General features: G+C 44.1%; 1 protein-coding gene across 10 annotated transcripts in view; it reads left to right on the plus strand.

The window, feature by feature from the left end:
• Positions 1–18,234, plus strand: part of DAB2IP (DAB2 interacting protein) — a 344,050-nt gene that overhangs the window by 227,460 nt on the left and 98,356 nt on the right. Inside the window, exon 1 of one of the 10 annotated variants that reach the window (XM_032767541.2) lies at positions 1,101–1,178. The exons of 8 other annotated variants lie outside the window; for them this stretch is intronic. The gene's annotated coding sequence lies outside the window, so the exon portion shown is untranslated. Of the gene's footprint in view, positions 1–1,100; positions 1,179–5,723; positions 5,913–18,234 lie in introns of those variants that run through there. One more of the 10 variants, XM_032767540.2, reaches the window with a different exon arrangement.

Genomic DNA, 18,234 nt, shown 5'->3' on the forward strand with positions numbered 1-18,234 from the left:
TAGGTCCAGGCGGTTGATCTTCCAGCTGATGTCGTGTGCACTGTGGTTTGGATTGGGAGGTGTATTGTACCTGACATCAAGGTCTAGGCGTGTGAACCATTGACGTGTACATTATATAAATCAAATAAATAACTCTGTTCTGAGTCATGGGGAACCCCCCCAGCCCAATTCCACACTTCAAATCAGCCAGCACCTGCCCTGTCTGTACAGAATAGCCATTTCCTCTCCTTCTGGAAGTAATCTTTAGGGTAGTTTATGTGAGCGGGGCAGCAAGCAAAGAAAGATCCAAGTTTCTAAAGAAAATGCTGCCATCTGTCATGCAAAATAATAGATTAGGACTCTCCATGTGTGAGAGAGTGTGTGAAACCAAATCTCAGGGGTTGCACGGATGCTGTGCCACTCATTGCCCTTTGCAGACCAGCACACTATACAGGGGCTGTGCTCCAGCAAAGTTCCTGTAATGCTGGCTTGCATTTACAGCTCCTGCTCGGCCCCTTTCACAGTGGTGAAACTGTCAGGCCAGCTGCCATTCTCTTCACTGCACTCTAGAATGAGTGCCTGTAACTTTCATAGAAATCAAGTTGTACTGTGTGTGTGTGTGTGTATCAGATCTGTATGAAATAGATCCTCATACAGAGAGAGACTCATGTAATAAAAACATAAACCCATACCAGTAATAATAGCTGGCTGTTATTTAGAGCTTTCCGCTGTAGGTCTCAAAGTACTTTACAAGGGAGGTCAGTATCATTATCCCCATTTTACAAAAGGGGAAACTGAGGCCCCATCATACCCTAATTTGGGCAACTGATAGTATATCTTTTAATTCCACATCTCCTGCCCCCAATAGCTGGTGCTAGAAAATGCTAAAGCATTTCTATACACAGATACCGTCTTTGTTTTCCTACAGGCTTTGTGCTGTGTGGTTTTTGTGGCTGTAGTGTTTTTGTTTATCCCAGACTGAGCCTAGACCATTGTTTCCTATTCACTCACACCACCTTTCGACTGCCCCTTCCTGTCCTGCACATAAACACAGTGTGGGAGTGGGAAGTGAACACGACAGCTAGGCCTCCGTTTTGATGGATGCATGTGTATTACAGCACTTGAGAGCCAGTCCTGTGAGGAAGGAAGCGATAGAGATGTAATGGAGGAGCTGCACAGTCTGAAAGCTCTCGGGGAAGGTAAGAGAACCACAGCAAGGTGGGATTTCAAGTGAGAACATTGCTATATGTTCAGAGCAGTTAGGTTGTTGTGGCAAGCTTTAGCCTGGCTGTGTTTAGCTGGCTCATCTGTGCATGGCTGTTCTGTCGTGCACCATTTGGGGACCGTACGAGCATGTCGTGCTTATAACGAGAGTCTTAGCACTTCTGAAGGACACTTTATTTTTCAAGGCTCTGCCTGCCTGAATTCCTGATGGCTCCATGGAACCAAAAGTTGCCAGCAGATCTGTTCTGTCTACATAGATCCAAAGAATCACTTTGATTTCTCAGGCCAGCTTTCTGTCTTTTCTTTTTAGCATTTTAAAAAAATTGCAGAACTGAGTCTTTACTAGGCAAATAGCGGAAGTCCTTGAGCTGTCCTGCAGCAGTAGCAACACAAGAGAGCCTGCATCAGTGTGTGGGCTTATTTTGCCATTGCTCCCCATCTCCAGTGTCAAAAGGGTGGCTAGTCTCCCCTTCAGGCATGTGTCCCACTCGTCACTCCTATTAACGCTAATGGAAATTACCCATGCGTATGGAGAGGGAGGAGAGTCCTAAATCTTAGTGCAACATCAACATGAATTTTCATCACCCAAGCTTCAGCAATAATAAACGGTGGCTGGGTTTAAAACAAAGGGGTGAGTGAGAGAGAGTGTTAGGACCATTCAGAATATCTGTAGATGAGCTGATAAAATATGAGCAGTAAAAATTAATTGACTATTTCAGAGCCTAAGCAGCCAGCAGCCTGCCTGTAGGGGCCAGGAATGCCATTTTCCCTCAGTATACAAGATTGCCTTCCTTTGAAACATCAGCTATTAGCTGCTGCTGGGGGCAGGATACCATACCAGATGGCCTAGGGGTCTGATCTGCGATACTGCGCTAGAAGGATACATAAAAGCACAAAGACGATAAGTGTCTTGCCAAAGGCCATCAAGTGAGTCAGACCTGACCACAGCTCCCAGGGTTCTCAGACTGCTCTTTCTGTAATGATCAAGTTTAGTTCATACATAATACTTATTAATCAGTCAGTGGGGCCCAGTCTCAATTGGTGCTACTGTAATACGCACAGCAGTTGGCCATGCTTTTCAGTAAATACTGTATTGCTGCTGGAAGCCCAGGACCGAGGGGTATTGCTCTGAAATGGGGTCTGTTTGTGAAGAGAGAATTTATCATGTACATCACAGAAGTGGTACCAGCTGTACTTTGAGTTGTTTTACCACCACAATTCTCTGTGGGCATTTTCACTCTGTCTTCTTTGCTGGTTAGTCGTGAGATAATGAAACCAGAATCCCTGCCCTCCCCTCTGCCCTAATGATCAGCTGACAGAAGGGACTCATGCACGGACATCTGAGCCACATGAGAATCTCCTTAAAGTCAGACTGCTGGGCCCCAGAGACCCTGCTAAACACACAGCTGTGATGCACAGTAAATCTAGCTCTTAAATAGGTTTATTCCCTTAGCAAGCACCCTGGAGGCTCCTTAGCCTTCATGCACACTCAACCTGGTGTTAATTATAGGGCTGAGCCTATGAAGGTCAGGTCTCATGGTGTTTATACTGGAATCAGATTCCTAACCAAGTTTATTATTTTAATACATGGGATGAACTGTAATGCACAATAATATGCCAGGTCCAGGGCTCTTTGGAACAGACCTGAAACTGTACATATTTATGGGGAGTATTGTGCAAGAACATGACAAAAATGAATGATCACATTCTCTAGTATAATCACTATACAAAACAATGGCTTTGACTGAAGGCAAGTAAAAAAATTCTACACAGAAGAAAATATACTACCAGGTCCCATGTTCTAGACTGGCAAGATATAGCTATCTCTTTCTGTGTATGTGTATATAACATACATGTGTGTCCAAACCATTTAAAGGACACTTAGGCCCCAAGATACCTTTGCTCGTGAAAGAGAAGCTCTATGCTGCAGCCCTGGAAAAATATCTGTTGTATTTTCGTAAGACTTTTATAATGTGAAGAGTCAGAAATGTCGGGCTAGAAGTGACCTCGAGAGGTCATCGAGTCCATCCCCTTGTGCTGAGGCAGGACCAAGTATTATCTAGACCATCACTGACCGGTGTTTGTCCAACCTGCTCTTAAAAACCTCCAGTGATGACAGGGATTCCACAATCTCCCTTGATAACCTGTTCCAGAATTTAATTACCCGTAGAGTTAGAAACATTTTCCTAATATCTAACTGAAATCTCCCTTGCTGCAGATTAAGCTGATTCCTTCTTGTTCTGCCATTATTAGATGTTTGGTTCCTCACCAGTGCAATGCTGCAGAGAAACATAGCTGCATCCTTGCCAAATTTTCTTAATTTAAAAGGGACAATCTCAATATTTTAGCAGATTACACCTCCACCTCGATATAACGCTGTCCTTGGGAGCCAAAAAATCTTACCGCGTTATAGGTGAAACTGTGTTATATTGAACTTGTTTTGATCCACCGGAGTGCGCAACCCCTCCCCCCGGAGCACTGCTTTACCGCATTATATCTGAATTTGTGTTATATTGGGTGGCGTTATATCGAAGTAGCAATGTATTTGGCATTTTCCGTCATTCTGTCCTCCCAGAAAGTTTTCTGTAGACCATGGCATTTCTGTGGAGTTCAAAGGAGTGTCCCTATTTATCTGCCAAGTGCTGCCAATTATATTTTGGAGTCTAAGCTGGTTAAAGATTACGTAAAGCACATAATTTTAAGAAGGCAGAGGGCCAATTCATCTGGTTTATTTACTGCTACTGCTATGAGACTAGGCAGTGGTAACTGGAGTTACTCAGCTGTGGAAAGCACTTATGGAGGTTAAAGCAGAGGACATCTGTGCCCGTTAACACCAATGTTCAGAGAAGCTCAACTGAGTGGGGAGCCCATTTATTTCTAGTCCCACAGCTGGGTTCTGGTAGAAGACCTGGACTGGCAGGCAGCGATGAAATGGCTGCTAGGAATATTTGGCAATGCGACTATGACAGTAAGTGTATTCAAACTCATTATTAAGAAAGAGTGACATAGATTCAGGACATAGTTTATTGTTGTTATAGTAGGAATATAGATACCCATCCCTTCCGGAATGAATGCAAACAAATTGGCAGACTGCACCAATTGATTTAAAAGAAAAATACAGGGATTGCAAGTGTTAGGAGAATGTGCCTGAAATAGTTTGGATTAACAGGAATTCAAATAAGCCCCCAGATTTGTGCCTTTGTTTTTTTGTTTTATGATGCTTTTTTCTTTTTCCCATCTGGGATTAAAATAATGCAAGATCTGCTCTGCTCAATCTGATTTGTCATAGGGGAACTGAGCTACCAGATCTCAGTTATTTCAGCCCAGTAAACAGCTCCCTGAGGCGTTGACAAAGCATTCACAAACACAGATAAGCATAAGTAGTTAAAACACAAATACCAACGCTTGCTCACGCCCCTGATTGTCATTGCAGAGCCCTTGAAATGAGCCCCACTCCACTGCACAGTGTGAGAGCAGAAGTTTAGTGGAGGCAAAGTTATCTAATGGTTAAAGCAGTGGGCTAGCAGCCAAAACGCCTCGGTTCTGTTCCCACATCTGTTGTTGTCTTTCTGTATGACCCTGAGCAATGGACTTCTTTGTGCCTCAGTTTCACCATCCATAAAATAAGAAATATATCAATCTGATGTGATGTGACAGTTAAAGGGACACAACTTAAAATCATATCTGATTTTTTTTATGATCCCAGTGACTTAATGATTTTAGTTTGTTTGCCTCTGTGCATTTGACAGCACTTTGTGTATAGTCAACTTTATTTCTCTTTCCCCGGTGTAGCTGTTTGTGTGATTGTTTTGCATAGCAACTGGACGGAGAAGAATGGGTATGAAACCACACCAATCAGTAGGGAGTCAGGGGCAGGTGTGGGGACTCAAATACTTCTGACACAGGTGTTTTAATTGACTAGATTTCCAGCTGACAGCCTCCCTTTAGTAACAAATTATTATTGATTGATTGGTTATTTCTCTGAATTGCCCTTGGGCCTAGAGACTCAGTCCATTTTTACCAGCTGCTGTACAGATTCAGAATAAAAAGCGACCATTCATAAAGCACCTCTTGGGCCTCGGATAGAGGTACTAGAGACATGCCAAATGTGTGTGTGTTTCAAATGAAAGCATTGTTATTTTATTTGAACGCCACGGGCCTGATACCCCATTTGGGACACGCCCCAAACTCATTCTGAAACACGTGTGAACTTGGGGTTCTCCAGGAAGGCAGGATTGGGCCCAACAATACAGAGGCTAGAAAAACCGCTGTTAATTCCTCCATTATAATCTCTAGAGTTTGGGGCACTGTTAATTTTTTTAATTCATTTTTAAAGTTTTTGAAAATAATTGTATTTAAATTTCTTCTACTGTCTGTGGGGTTAAAAAGAAGCTCTGTGCCTTTAAATTTGGAATAGCTGGAAGTTTGAACACTGTCCCTTTAAAAGCACATTACATAGAGTTAGAATATAGCCTTTGTTTAACTAGTGATGATTGTTCCCAGTGGACTGGACTGGAATGGTTTACGGAGACCAGAGGGGGCTAAGGCTTGGGGCCAACAGTCAGCTTACAGATCGTAGCTGTTCAGACCATACAAGGAGGGAAAGAGAGGAACAGGGTGATCTCTGCACTTCCTGCAGTGGATTTGGGAGTTTACATTCAATAGTTCTTCCTGGTTCTGGAAAGTGGGCAAGGAAGGGTTGAACTATGGTAAGTTCTTCCATCTTGAGAGAGAGAGAGAGTGTGTGTGTGTTACAAAGGGAGGCTTAGAGCATGCTGTTCTTTGTGAACATGAGGAGAAATAGCAGCTCCTCGCTTCTTTCAGTGCATTTTCTTTAACCATCTTCGAGATCCTTTAAATCTCTGCTATTCCTTACTCTGTATTTTTTTCCCCAAAACTCAGGGCCTCTTGTCTTTCATTTAATTTTTCATTTACTGAAACATCCCCTTAATTAAATTTAGTTTAGCAAATCCCAGGAGAGATTATTGCATAACAAAAAGCAATCTGATGTTTTTATTATTATTATGGTGAAGTAATGAAATCTGAATTTTTATCATTCGTCTCCCCTCTCCCCCGAGTTTGTGTAATTCACAGGGTTAATGATTTAAGATGAAAGGAAATGTCAGATTTGTCACTTATGCTGAACTGATCCGATTAATGTTCTATTCATGTTCTTTACTTCTAGTATTTTTTAGTTCCTGGAATTGTTATTCTGGGTTAGGACGTATAATATATGTAATTGTATGTAAGTTCTTGCCGGTTTCTATGCATTTGCCTGTTATGGTGAGGATATTTGTTTTCACAGCTATCAATGAGGATCAGAGAATAACAAATAATAATACAAAGATTGATAGGGACTAGGAAAATTAAAGAGAAATAACAGATTTCTAGGGAAAAGTCTGTGAAGTAACAACTAGTTTGACAGCCCTTCTGAGCTAATAACTAAGAGAAAACAGGCTGAACCCTGAAAACCTCTCTAATGTTCTAAAATTTCCTCATTCGGGAACATATTGGTTCTTCAACTTTGCCACAAACAATTGCAGTTACTGAAGTCAGGTCAGACAATACTGGATTTCCTACTGAATTTGACTTGTATCGGCTCATTCTCTCTCTCTCTCCTGGCCTGAACTGTGTTAAATTATTTCCAGACCTACTCATAAATCCTGCTTGAAGGCTAAGGAAGTGCTTTGGACAGATGCTGGCAGGCTGGGTTCTGGGAACAAGATTTCCCAAGCTCTGAACACATCCAGGCTCCAGAACCATGGCTTAAATATTTGGAACAACCGTCAAAAACTAGGTCACTTGAACATCAAAAATCTGTGTAAGGAGGAATATCCTGTCCAGGGGATTTGAAACTCTGCAATTATTTGGCAATTGTGGGCTGTCAGGAGAGCGAAACATGGCTTTGTAAGACATCCCTTTCCCATTGCTGTCAATACCACACCAATTCAGCCAACAGGAAAAAAAAATCCTCCTGGAAATTAGCAAATAACATAAAGGTTAAAGGAGGAGTCACTGTTCCTTATTCAGAGGCTGGCTGTTCAAAATTGTACCCTTTTGGCAAAGGACATATGCAGCAGATCTTGACAGTAGGTGAACAGACTTTATGCCTCGCTGGATAGCAGTCTGCAGGATGGGAAGCATAACTTATGGAAGTGACAATGCATACTGGAAGTGCAAACACCTGCAGCTCTGGGCCAAAGTGACGAGGGAAGCAATGTTAAAAGCAAAGAATAATATAAAATAGTTATTTCAGAGCAGTGGGGTTTTGGATCAGGCCCATCTCAGTACAAAAAACACAAGATGTGTCATGATCACCCCTCTGAGATGCTCACCGTTCAGTAGAAGCTGCAGTACAGTGCATATCCCCTCACACAGCTGCACTCATCTCTGTCCCAACCCCTAGCTTGCTGACCTCCATCACTGAGACTGACTGGCAGCATTTGTCTTTCAGATACCTTTCCAGCAGGATCACCCCGCCTGCTGATTGTTATTTGAGCCGCACGCCGCCTACTGGCTGAGGTTCCTTTCCAGAACCCAGGACCAGCTCCAATCGCCAGAATACAGAATTCCTCCCATTGTCACAATAGGTCCCTGCAGCAGCTGGGGTTAAACTGCACTCTCACAAGTGTGGATAAATGGCCAGACATGCTGTGCTCTGCCCCAGGCTGGTGCAAAAAATGTTTGCCTTAATTAAAATGTGAGGAGCCCAACTGCACAGGGAGAGCGTCTTGCGTTTTAGTGACTAACACAATGGTTCTGAGAATGTGGAAGATGAGGGTTTAGCTAGGAGGAGTGGGGCGGGCAGAGGAAAGGAGGGAGATTTGGACATACTGCTCTGCTTGCGGCCAACTACAATGTTCCATTCCTCTGAGCATCCTTGGTTCTGCTTAGTGAGCTGAGTGGGGCTTTTTCCCGGTCGGTTTCTTCCCTTCCTGACAGAGCCATGAAACTCCCCTTATTTCCCCTGCTTGAGCTACATCCCTCAGATTAGAAAGGTTGCTACTGTGACTGATGGAGAGGGGCAGCAGGACATTGTGTGCCCGGAGTGCTGGGCCAGGCTGGAGGCTGCTTGCCGGCCTCCACCCTCAGAACAAATACAGCACAGCTGGAGCAGCACAACCGCCTCCTCCCTCCCCCTCATCCCGTATGGCCCGCTCAGTGTAACTCAGTCCTGCTGGAATCAGCCTGAGGGGTTAGAGGTGAGTTCACTGCCCACGGCCTGCTCACGCTCTGGCCAAGAAGTTGGGGGGTGTCAGTTGTGGTGCTGGATTTCTGTGGTGTTGATGCTTGTCTGCCTGGAACTAGACTGAGGCTACCCACTAGTGTCACATGGGTCCCCAGACAACCCTCTGAGGGTGCCAACGTTCAGTCCCACCTCCCTAGCTGTATTGTTGGGTTTAACCACAGCCATTCGTAACTAAAATGCAAGACTGTGCAGTTGGGCTCCTCGCATTTTAATTAAGGCAAATATTTTTTGCACCAGTTTTATGCTGCTGCTGATGTGGGTTGTTATTAACTGAATGCTAAGGAGAGCACCACTTGTACATCAGCTGGTGAGCCAGTCCTGAGCAGGCTCTGCCTGTGGTGGACAGACTGCATCTCCAGTGATGCTGGTTTAGTGTGTGTGTGCGGGACACGATGTGTCCCCACCGCCAGGCATGGTGTGCAGCAGCGGAGTGGAGGATGCCTACAGCACCATCCACACCAGGACACTGGAATGCTGGGTTCATGACAGCCACTGTCAGCAATGAGTCACATGGGACTGGTGGTATAGAGGGGCCGGGACCCTTTTCAGCAAGTAATTTAGACTGTACCTTCTTGAAATTAACTAAATCATCTAGGAGATGCTGCAACTTTTCCCACCACAACCTGATTGACGAGAAACACAAATTTAGGTATTTGGTGTGATAATATGATACATGGCGTCTAAGCAAAGCCTCCTACAACCAGGAAACAGATGACTCCGTTCACCTTGCTATACAGACCCACTTTCCCTGGGAAGTGTTTAGATACCCAAGTGATGGTAGCTCTAGAGAACCCTGCGATAGCTAGCTAGAAAATGAAGATGTTTCTTGAAGGGCGACAGAAGCATGTGCGGCCCCCTACCCCTGAGCTGAAGAAGAAAGGGCCCCTTTCCCTAATGGGAAGCGGGTGACTTTCTTTCCTACAGGCAGTGGGTGCCTGACACTGGATAAGTAGCTGTGATGTGATTCATAAAAAGCTAATTTATAATTTGCCAGAATATAATCCTGTTTGATCAATGTTATTCAGTTCTTCTTTCTTTTAAAATTCAGTGCACTTAACTACTCTACGAGGGTTTATGAATGTTTAAAAATTGCTTTGTGCTCCCTAAAGTAATTTGACAAGTCTGACAGCTATTGATTAAAAACCTGAAATTATTCAGGTTGCAGGATGACTTGGGGGATTAGATAGAAAGTTTTTTCAAATGTGAAAGGAAATAAGATGTTGGAAAGTAAATATGTTCTTGAATATTTTTGAAAAATCCATTACAACTGTGAAATTAAATTGAAATTAGATACTTGGTGTGGGGATGAAGGAAGTAAGTGCTGGCTTTGCTATGTAGGTGTCAGGGAGCAATCCACCAACCCAAGTCCGAAAATCTCAATTTACCCTGCAAAGTGCTAGCAAAAGGACTTTGTGATGAAAAATCCATTCCAGGTCTCAATTAGGAGGCATCTTTCGAAGAATCCATTGATGGTCCCTGGTGCCAGCCACTAGAGTAGATGCAGCCATGTGGCAGCTCCCATCCTGAGGCCAGATGTACCACCGGGCTGATTCCTGCAGGGCTCAGGGACTGAGAGGGAGATGCAAAGATGGGTTTGTTGGAGTTACTGGGGCCCGGTTCAGCCCCATACTGAATTAGGGCAGCCTTGAAGCTTCTCTAATATGTACTCCAAATGCAATTGGAAGGTGGCATCCAGGAATAGCCAGGGTATTAAATGATCCCAGCATACCCCATCCCTCCCCTGGCTCAGCCTCTGCATCTGGAGCCCCATGCAAGAGTGCCAGAAAACCAGCTATGCTCTTTCTTCCCCTCCCAGGGATGCCCTGTTTCTGGGCAATCTCCCAGCAGGCCCGTAAAACAGCTGTTGGGCCACTTTATCCACGGCCTACCTGCACAAATCGGATGTGGCTCTGGGCATGTCCTGCTTCTTGCTGTAGCAGAATCCAAACTGGGACCCTCATGTGTCCTCGGCAGCAAGTCTATCCAGTAACATCTATCAGCTGAGCCAAAATGAAGCCTCTTCCCCTCGCCTAGCTGCCAGGTGCTGCACTAAAATGGATCCTAGCCTGAGATCAGTCAGCAGATTTGACTGTATCCTTGCAGAGCAAGACACCTCCACTACCCTGAGAAGTATCTACCCCACCTGTAGGAGTTCTCCTTTAGGATGAGCTGAAATCAAGCGATGGCAGCTGGGATTGTGGAGTAGAGAGTTGTTCAGCTGCTGCCTGCATTGAGAGGGGGAAGTCCCTCCTCTCCCTGCACCCAGAGAGGGGAAACAGCCCTAGATCCTCAGATCCCTTTTGAAATCAATAGGAATTAGGAACCTCAGAACCTTTGACGACCTGGGCCAGAGACCCCTCTGAATCTGACATTCTCCTGGGAGGCAGTGACAGTGTGTTCCATGTTCTGAAGTCTCAAGAAAGGCTTCCATTATGAGGGTAGGTTATTGTTAAAATTGATTAGGAAAAATGAATATTTATAAACTGGGAAGACTCAAACCATGTGATTACTGTAGGCTAGTATGAGAGATCTGGCCACTCTAGATAGGGTGTGACTATTTGGCAAACGAGAAGAGTTTGCTAACGTCTAGCCCCTGTTGTTTAACTGCATGATTATTGATTGCTGCTTTCTCATTGGTTGTATTTATTCTGGCAGGTGTTTGCTGTTGATATTGTATTTTGGAATGTATTCTGAACATTATGCCTCTGTCTATGTAGATAATACAGCAGGATTTGGTATTGCTGGCCATGGCTTGCAGTGATGATTCATATCTGTGGATCAAAAATTGCTTTGCAAAAAAGCTATTTCCCACTGGTGCTGCTGTGTTTATAATAATAATGATAAATATCCTGTGCTTCTCTAGCACCCTCTATTGTATGCTCTCAACACACTTTACAAGCGTCAATTAATTTAGCCTCACAGCCCCCCCAGGGCAGAAGGTGTGTATTTTACAGATGAAGAAACTGAGGCATAGGGAAGTGAAGTGACTTGCTTTGAGTCACACAGTGAATAAGTGGCAGGGCTAAGATTAGAACCAGATCTTCAGACTCTCAACCCCCATGCCATTAACCTCGCACTACTAACTTTTGTACTCTGGCTTATCAGTAGGGAACTGGAAGTCATTGCACAGAATCTCTTTGATGGTTTTGCAGGTAAGGAAGATTTTCACCCCTTTCCGAGGGCCACTCTGCTGCAGGTAGGAATGCTAAGACTTATGAGAGTCAGTTGTGACCTGCTGACACGCCTTGCCATTCCAGTGCCTTCCAGAAATGGACCTCTTCTTGCAAGATTGAGATTTTGCTTCTGTGGGTGGGGAGAGGGCGTGGAGGAGTTCATTATGGTGTGTGATGTTGTGAATATAATGATAAAGCAGCGTGGCAGGGTTACCCAAGTTGGTTGATTAGGCACCCATGGAAGTTAATGGCAAACAGGAAAAACTAAAGGCCTGTGAAAGAGTTGCCTGTTTAATTGGCATATGGCCATTGCCTTCTGCTCTAACTCAGCTTTGTTTTCGACTGGAGAGTTCTGTCAAGGTGGCTAGAACCCCTTTTGACCAAAGGCACTTAGATAGAAATCCAGTGGACATTGCTGTCTGTTTCAGTGATCATGCCTGCACTGGTTAGTAGCCACATACCACTCCCTGAACTCTGGAGATCCTGTCCCTGCATGCACTGGGCTCAGTGTAAAGCCCAGGAGGGGTTCACTGGGGTCTGATTTCTTCTTTAGTTGGTAAGGGAAGCCCTCAGGCTATTGCATGGAGCTCATGTGCAGTGTCATTTGACTGCGAACAATGTTCTAATACTGTTCGTTGTGCGTGGCCCTTGGTCAACAGCAAAAAATAAGCTAAAAAATGAGGGAAGAGAAAGCAGAACTTAAAACCTTGTTATTGCTCGAAGAGATCCACGCCACACTCAAGACCAGCTATCTGTCATTCCTGCAGCAAGCCGGATTATGCTTCAATGCTCTACCTCCAAAGCAGAAGTTAGTAGTAATACTGACCCTGGGTGCACTCTGAACGTAGCTCTCTCTGATTAAATGAGTTTTTTTTCCCTCAAGCATGATTTAGTTCTTATCTTCAGAATGAAGGCTTTAAGGTAAGAAAGTGTAGAGAAATTGAAGGACAATTCCCCCCCGCCTCCCCCACACACTTATAATCTAGGACCTGATGACGCAGCTCAAAGATCAGTCTTCAGTGGATTCCTATTTTGGAATTATCCTCTTTTCTGCTGCAGTGACAGGAACCTCCTTTATCAGAAGAACTTTTCCCCCTGCTCCACTGGTAATGAGAGTGTGGAATGCGGAACTCTTTGCTAATCTTGTCCCTGAGCCTCAAGGTGAGGTGGCAAGCATGATAAGGACCCTGCAGTTGTACGTATAGTGGAAAGTCTCACAAGCATGGGATGAATGTCATTAATGGATTTATCCATCAGCGGAACTTTGAGATGTTTAAAGCAGAAGGACAGTGCCAGGGTACTGAGACTGGGGCTATGTTTGGAGAGTTAGTCTGGCGCTGCCTGGGCCACCAGCATCTGTGTGTGGCAGTGACAGATTCCTGGTGGAAGGGATTCTGAGGCACTCTGCAGCATCTTCTGCCGCTGCCTACCAAAAGGAAGTCCCACCCAGGCCGCCTCTGCTAGAAGTTTGGTGGCCGCAACTCGAGTTCAGCCTCTTTACGGACAGATGAATGTTGTGTAAAACCCTCTTACAAATGCATCTATGCTCCATGGGGAAACTGTGGAGCGGCAGTGTGACAGCAGTAGGTTGGTGGTTTCTTGCTTGTCCTTCCAGTGGTTTAGCGAGTCCAGAGGCCAACGCAGTTCTGAGGAGAACTGTTAGCATACATGCACAGCGTGCCATAGAGCCTGTACCAGTGCATTCTGGGACACCAAAAGCACCTAATCCATGGTGGCCAGCCCCGCTGCTGGGAGCAGACCCTCTAAAGGCAAGGCACTGCATGTGTCAGGGGATCAGTTGCAGCATTCATAATTTCCCATCCACAACAGGGAGGCATCACTGTAGGTGGCACAATTAACCTGGACCTACACAGAAGACCTTACTACAGGCACTGAAACCAGCCCTTGCCACCAGTACCTGTAAAACACTCAGGGCAACATCATCCATGCTGTGCAAGCCCTAAGGCATCATTTGCTACACTATTTCCATCTGGCGGCAGACAGGCCATTAATCTACATCTCAAAGCCAAGGCTGTCAGCGTTTTGTTTTAGGCTCACCTGCCTAAGCAGGGAAAGCCTGTATTCTGGCCTGGAGAAATACGCATCATGGACAGGATGCTGGAGCTTTGTCTGGTCTCACTAGTTAGCAGTCCATGCCTGTTAAATCAGCAAGTACCAAATATAGATCCATAGCAGGGGAGTATTGCCGGTTGGCCATTTATTTGTGAACCTCTGTTTACAAGTGCTTTGGTCTTGGAAGAGAAAAGAAATGAAGAGATTTCTAATGAAATGCCTTGTAAAAATTCCAGTGTCAGTGATTTCCTGTTTAGGTAATTGTGTTTAGGCCTCGATCCTGCGGCATACAATGCCTAGGCAAATTCTGTGCCCACACAGAACCCCATTAGATACAGAGCAGCTCCAGGCAGGTTCGCCAATCTGTCTGTGCTTTGTATATTGAAGAATCAGAGCCTTATTTTGTAAAATAATCGTTTTACTTAAGCTTAGTAGCAAAGAGACACAATCTTTAGCCATCCAGCTTTTAGCAAGAGAATAAACCCAGTGAATATTTTTAGACATATTTGTATGTAGTGTACTACTCTGTAAATATATTTCTATGGGATTTTATATTAGTTTTTTTTGTTTTTTGTTTTTTACAAATTGATTTGTTTCACAAGGAATTGTGCAAATCCACTGCTAGGAATAGGTTTGCCGCTACTGGCCAATTGAATCTGCTCATTTCCTGGAAAGTCATCCAACCACTACTTTCCTAATTTGATTGCTGCTGTTCGAGTGTTTCTGTGCCGCGCTGGCATGGCATTCTGACAGCTGCTTAAGGATTCTGAGGGGGCGCTGAAATTACTTCTTTGTATGGATCTAGCAAAACTTGTCAAAAATGATTCTGCTGATCTCTTAATTAGGGTTTTGTGGGGAGTTTTACAAAGACTTGGTAGAGTAGAATTGAGTAGCACAGGGTAGGAAGAGAGTAAGACTTGACTGAGGGATGTACAACAATCTGCCCTTAGTCTGCTGTCCTGAATCCACTGGACAGCTTTACATTTCTTCTGGTTCAAACCCCAAACTATATTTTAACATTTTCGTTTTCTTTTCCCCCTCATGTAAATGTAAAGCATGTTTACCAATCACAGATCAGATGGAACGATGATCATTACGTATTTAATAGCTCCATCAATATAATTACGTGGCTCTGATGTCAGCTCTCGTGTAAGCGTATAGCTTTCTCCTAACACCTTGGTTATGTAGTATGGTCATGTTTTCATCTGCTGAAAGCAGAGGCCTTGTCCCATGGTGAAGAGAGATCTGAGCTGCAAGCTTACTCAACGCATTGTTATTCATGGGCAGTAAATGCACCTCTGCCTTGATATGACGCTGTCCTCGGGAGCCAGAAAATCTTACCATGTTATAGGTGAAACTGCGTTATATTGAACTTGCTTTGATCCGCCGGAGTGCGCAGCCCCGCCCGCCCCAGAGCACTGCTTTACCGCGTTATATCCGAATTCGTGTTATATCAGGTCGCATTATATTGGGGTAGAGGTGTATGTCTTCCCAAGCCATTGTCAATGTATCATTTGTTTAAGGGAAATAGTTTATGGTTGACAAGAATATTCAAAGACTTCTAATGTGGGACAAAGTAAATACCTTGTGGAGTACAGTAGGTTTCCTTAAAGGGACATTGGCTAGAATGGAGAGGGCCAATGTTTTATTTAGCTTTAAAATTTTATTTTCATTTTGTTGTTTTGCTCCCTTAAAAATTATCCTACAAGTACAGCTGGATGAATAGGGGATTGTAAGACAAGGGGGAAAAATTCAGGTTGAACCATAAACAAAAATTTTCAAAATTTTTAGTGAATTGAAGAGTCAGGAAAAAAATTATTTGGAGTTGAACAAATGTTTAGTTTCTATTTTGACCATTTTAAAATGTTTTTGAAATTTTTAAGAATAAACTAAAGGAAATTTTGAAATGAAAAGGATTTTCAAACTAAAAAATTGAATTTTTTTGTTTTGAAAATGCTACGAGAAAACATTTTGATTTGAATTCATGAAACATTTTGATGTTATTGAATCTGCATTTTTATCCGGAAAAAAGTGTTAGCTGAAAAATGTTGCCCAGTTCTGTCTGGAAGTACTTACAGTGCTAATTCCCTGGCACTACAGCATACAGGGGTGTTCCTGCATTATAGTGAACTGTTGCCCTAAGGTGCTGTAATGTTTTCCAAAGTGGGAGGGGAAATATTTCAGCGTTCTACAGTAATGAGCCCAGACACTCCAGTTGATGTATTTATTTGTGCAATGTCTGGGGGCCATTCCAGTAGTGCACATATTCTTTTAATAGGGGACCCTTCAGAGTTCTGGCTGCAGCGTCGTGACTGCTGCATGCACTGCCCCCATCTTCTGCTCCTTGTGGGCTGGTAGCTTATTGAAATTCACAGGAATCTATGTCAGGTACTGGGAGAAATGGAATCCTTGTAAATTTAAACTAAAATATCTGCAGGAATAAGGCAGGCAGGCAGAGCTGAACCTCAAGGGGAAGGGAGAGAGCAACATTCATGGGACACTTGTTAGCCAAGGCACACCCAGCTAGGTCACATATTTGTCCTCCCAGCCTTGGCACACCTTCCCTTTTATTAACAGAGAGTCCAGTGTTCAAACATTTCCAAGCTGCTTTTAATGATTTTAGCAAGCTGGGTTGTTCTTTGAGAAACAGTTTGTCTGGATCTCATTTAAATCAAACCAAGGTTGTTGTGTTGCAAATCTGGAAGGTCACTGGATATCAGGAAAAAAACTGTGAATTAAATGGATGTGATTCTGCTCCCCTTGCACCAACATAAGGGCCCAATCTGGAAACTCTTAGGCATGTATGTAGTCCTCTTGGAGTAATGGAATTACTCATGGGAGTAAAGCCGCTCATAGGCTTCCGTGTTTACAGGATCTGGCCCTCAGTTGGGTAACTCAGACTCCATTGAACTGATGGATACTGTACCAGTATAAAGCAGGTGTGAGAGAGAGGAGACTTTTTACTGGAGCACGACCATTTTGTTTGTTTAATATTCTAAAAGCAGAGCTAATAGCTATTTTTATCTCTTTCTCCCTTCCCATGTACAGGCTTTTGTGGTGATTAGCTTGACAGGCTGGGCTGCAGTTATGATGCCCAAAATCTTGAAATTGTCATGGAGTGAGGAGAGAATAAAATCCCTGGCTTAGATAAAAGAGCCAGGGAGTTGAAAATGCTGTGTGTGGCACACTTCTCGGTCCTCAGAGAGGCTTATTAAATTACACTGGGGAAGCCTTTATGGTGCACAGCTAAAATGGCTTTCAGGCTCCACTCTGGCTCTCACTGGATTGTATAGCTGTGATGAAGCTACTTCCACAGCTCCACAATCAAAAGCGTTAAAGCTTTTTTCCCCTCTCTTTCAAGATAGAAGTGACGCATGGTATTAAAGATGTATATAAAGTATCTCTTGTCCAAAGGCATCAGAGCACTTTCCAAACATTCATTCCTTCTCACAGCCCTAAGAAATAGGCCTGTGAAATTAGACCTATTTTACCCAGTGGGGAACAGAGGCAGATAAAGGTTAGTGATTAGTTGGGGTCACAGAGCAAGTCAATAACAGAGCTGAAAATAGACCTCAGAAGTCCTGGGTCCCGTGGATCCTCAAGCTTGCAATTTCCTCTCATTACTTTCTAGCATTTAACACCAAAGTAATTTGCCTCTTGTGTCTGGGATTTGTCTGCATGTATATCTCAAGGTGGGGTTCCCAAAGCCTCCACAGAGCATTGCTAACATTTTGGTCGATACCTGATATTCACCATCTTTGAGTTTCACTATAAACCCGGATCAGGATTGCTAGATTTTGTAAACCTCGCCAGCAGTGCTGTGTCTAGGAATGCGCTGTGGTGGTTTCATGGGATTTGATGCAAAACCCAGTCGTTTAGTTGAGTTTTGGAGTTTGTTTAAAACTCAAAGTGAAACAGGGACAAGCGTGGAAGAGTGACTGAGAACCAGCAGGGTCAGAACAGGAGCAAATATTTGTCCAACCTCCTGTGAACCAAAATACTGACTTTCACCACAACTGGAGGCAGCAGCCCTTGTAAACTCTGGGCAGGGCTGGTGTGATGAGCGTCGGGTATCAGCGAGAGCACAGACACCTCTTTTTATTTGGCATGTTTTGAATGATGTGGTTTGGAACCAGTTTTAACACCAAGCCTTTTTCCCATCTCTGCCAGCGTCTTGAGTTTTATTTGCGTGCTCTCCTCAAGCAGGATCCAAACGCTAAGTCGTATGTGGCGTTTGAGCCCTTCTGTGGGCTTCCGTAAGGGTCTGTTTTCCTGTCGATAAGAGGAGAACATTGTTCATTACTGACAAAAACAGATGGGTAGTGAATGAATCATCTTTCCCAATCTCTCTGCTAAAGTGTATCATTAATTAAACATCAGCAGGGATCATAGATGTGTGTGCTTAGCAGAATGTGCTCCACCCTGGAGAGTACACTGCTCGGGGTTGGGAATAGGGGTGCAGCGCCTCCCCTGCTTGGTCAAATCCCGTGTGCCCTGGATGCTCCATGAGCAGTGTATGTGGCTGAGGGCTAAGAC

This window comes from Chelonoidis abingdonii, chromosome 24 (genome assembly GCF_003597395.2).
Source record: "Chelonoidis abingdonii isolate Lonesome George chromosome 24, CheloAbing_2.0, whole genome shotgun sequence".
In the NCBI taxonomy this organism is placed as follows: Eukaryota; Metazoa; Chordata; order Testudines; family Testudinidae; genus Chelonoidis; species Chelonoidis abingdonii.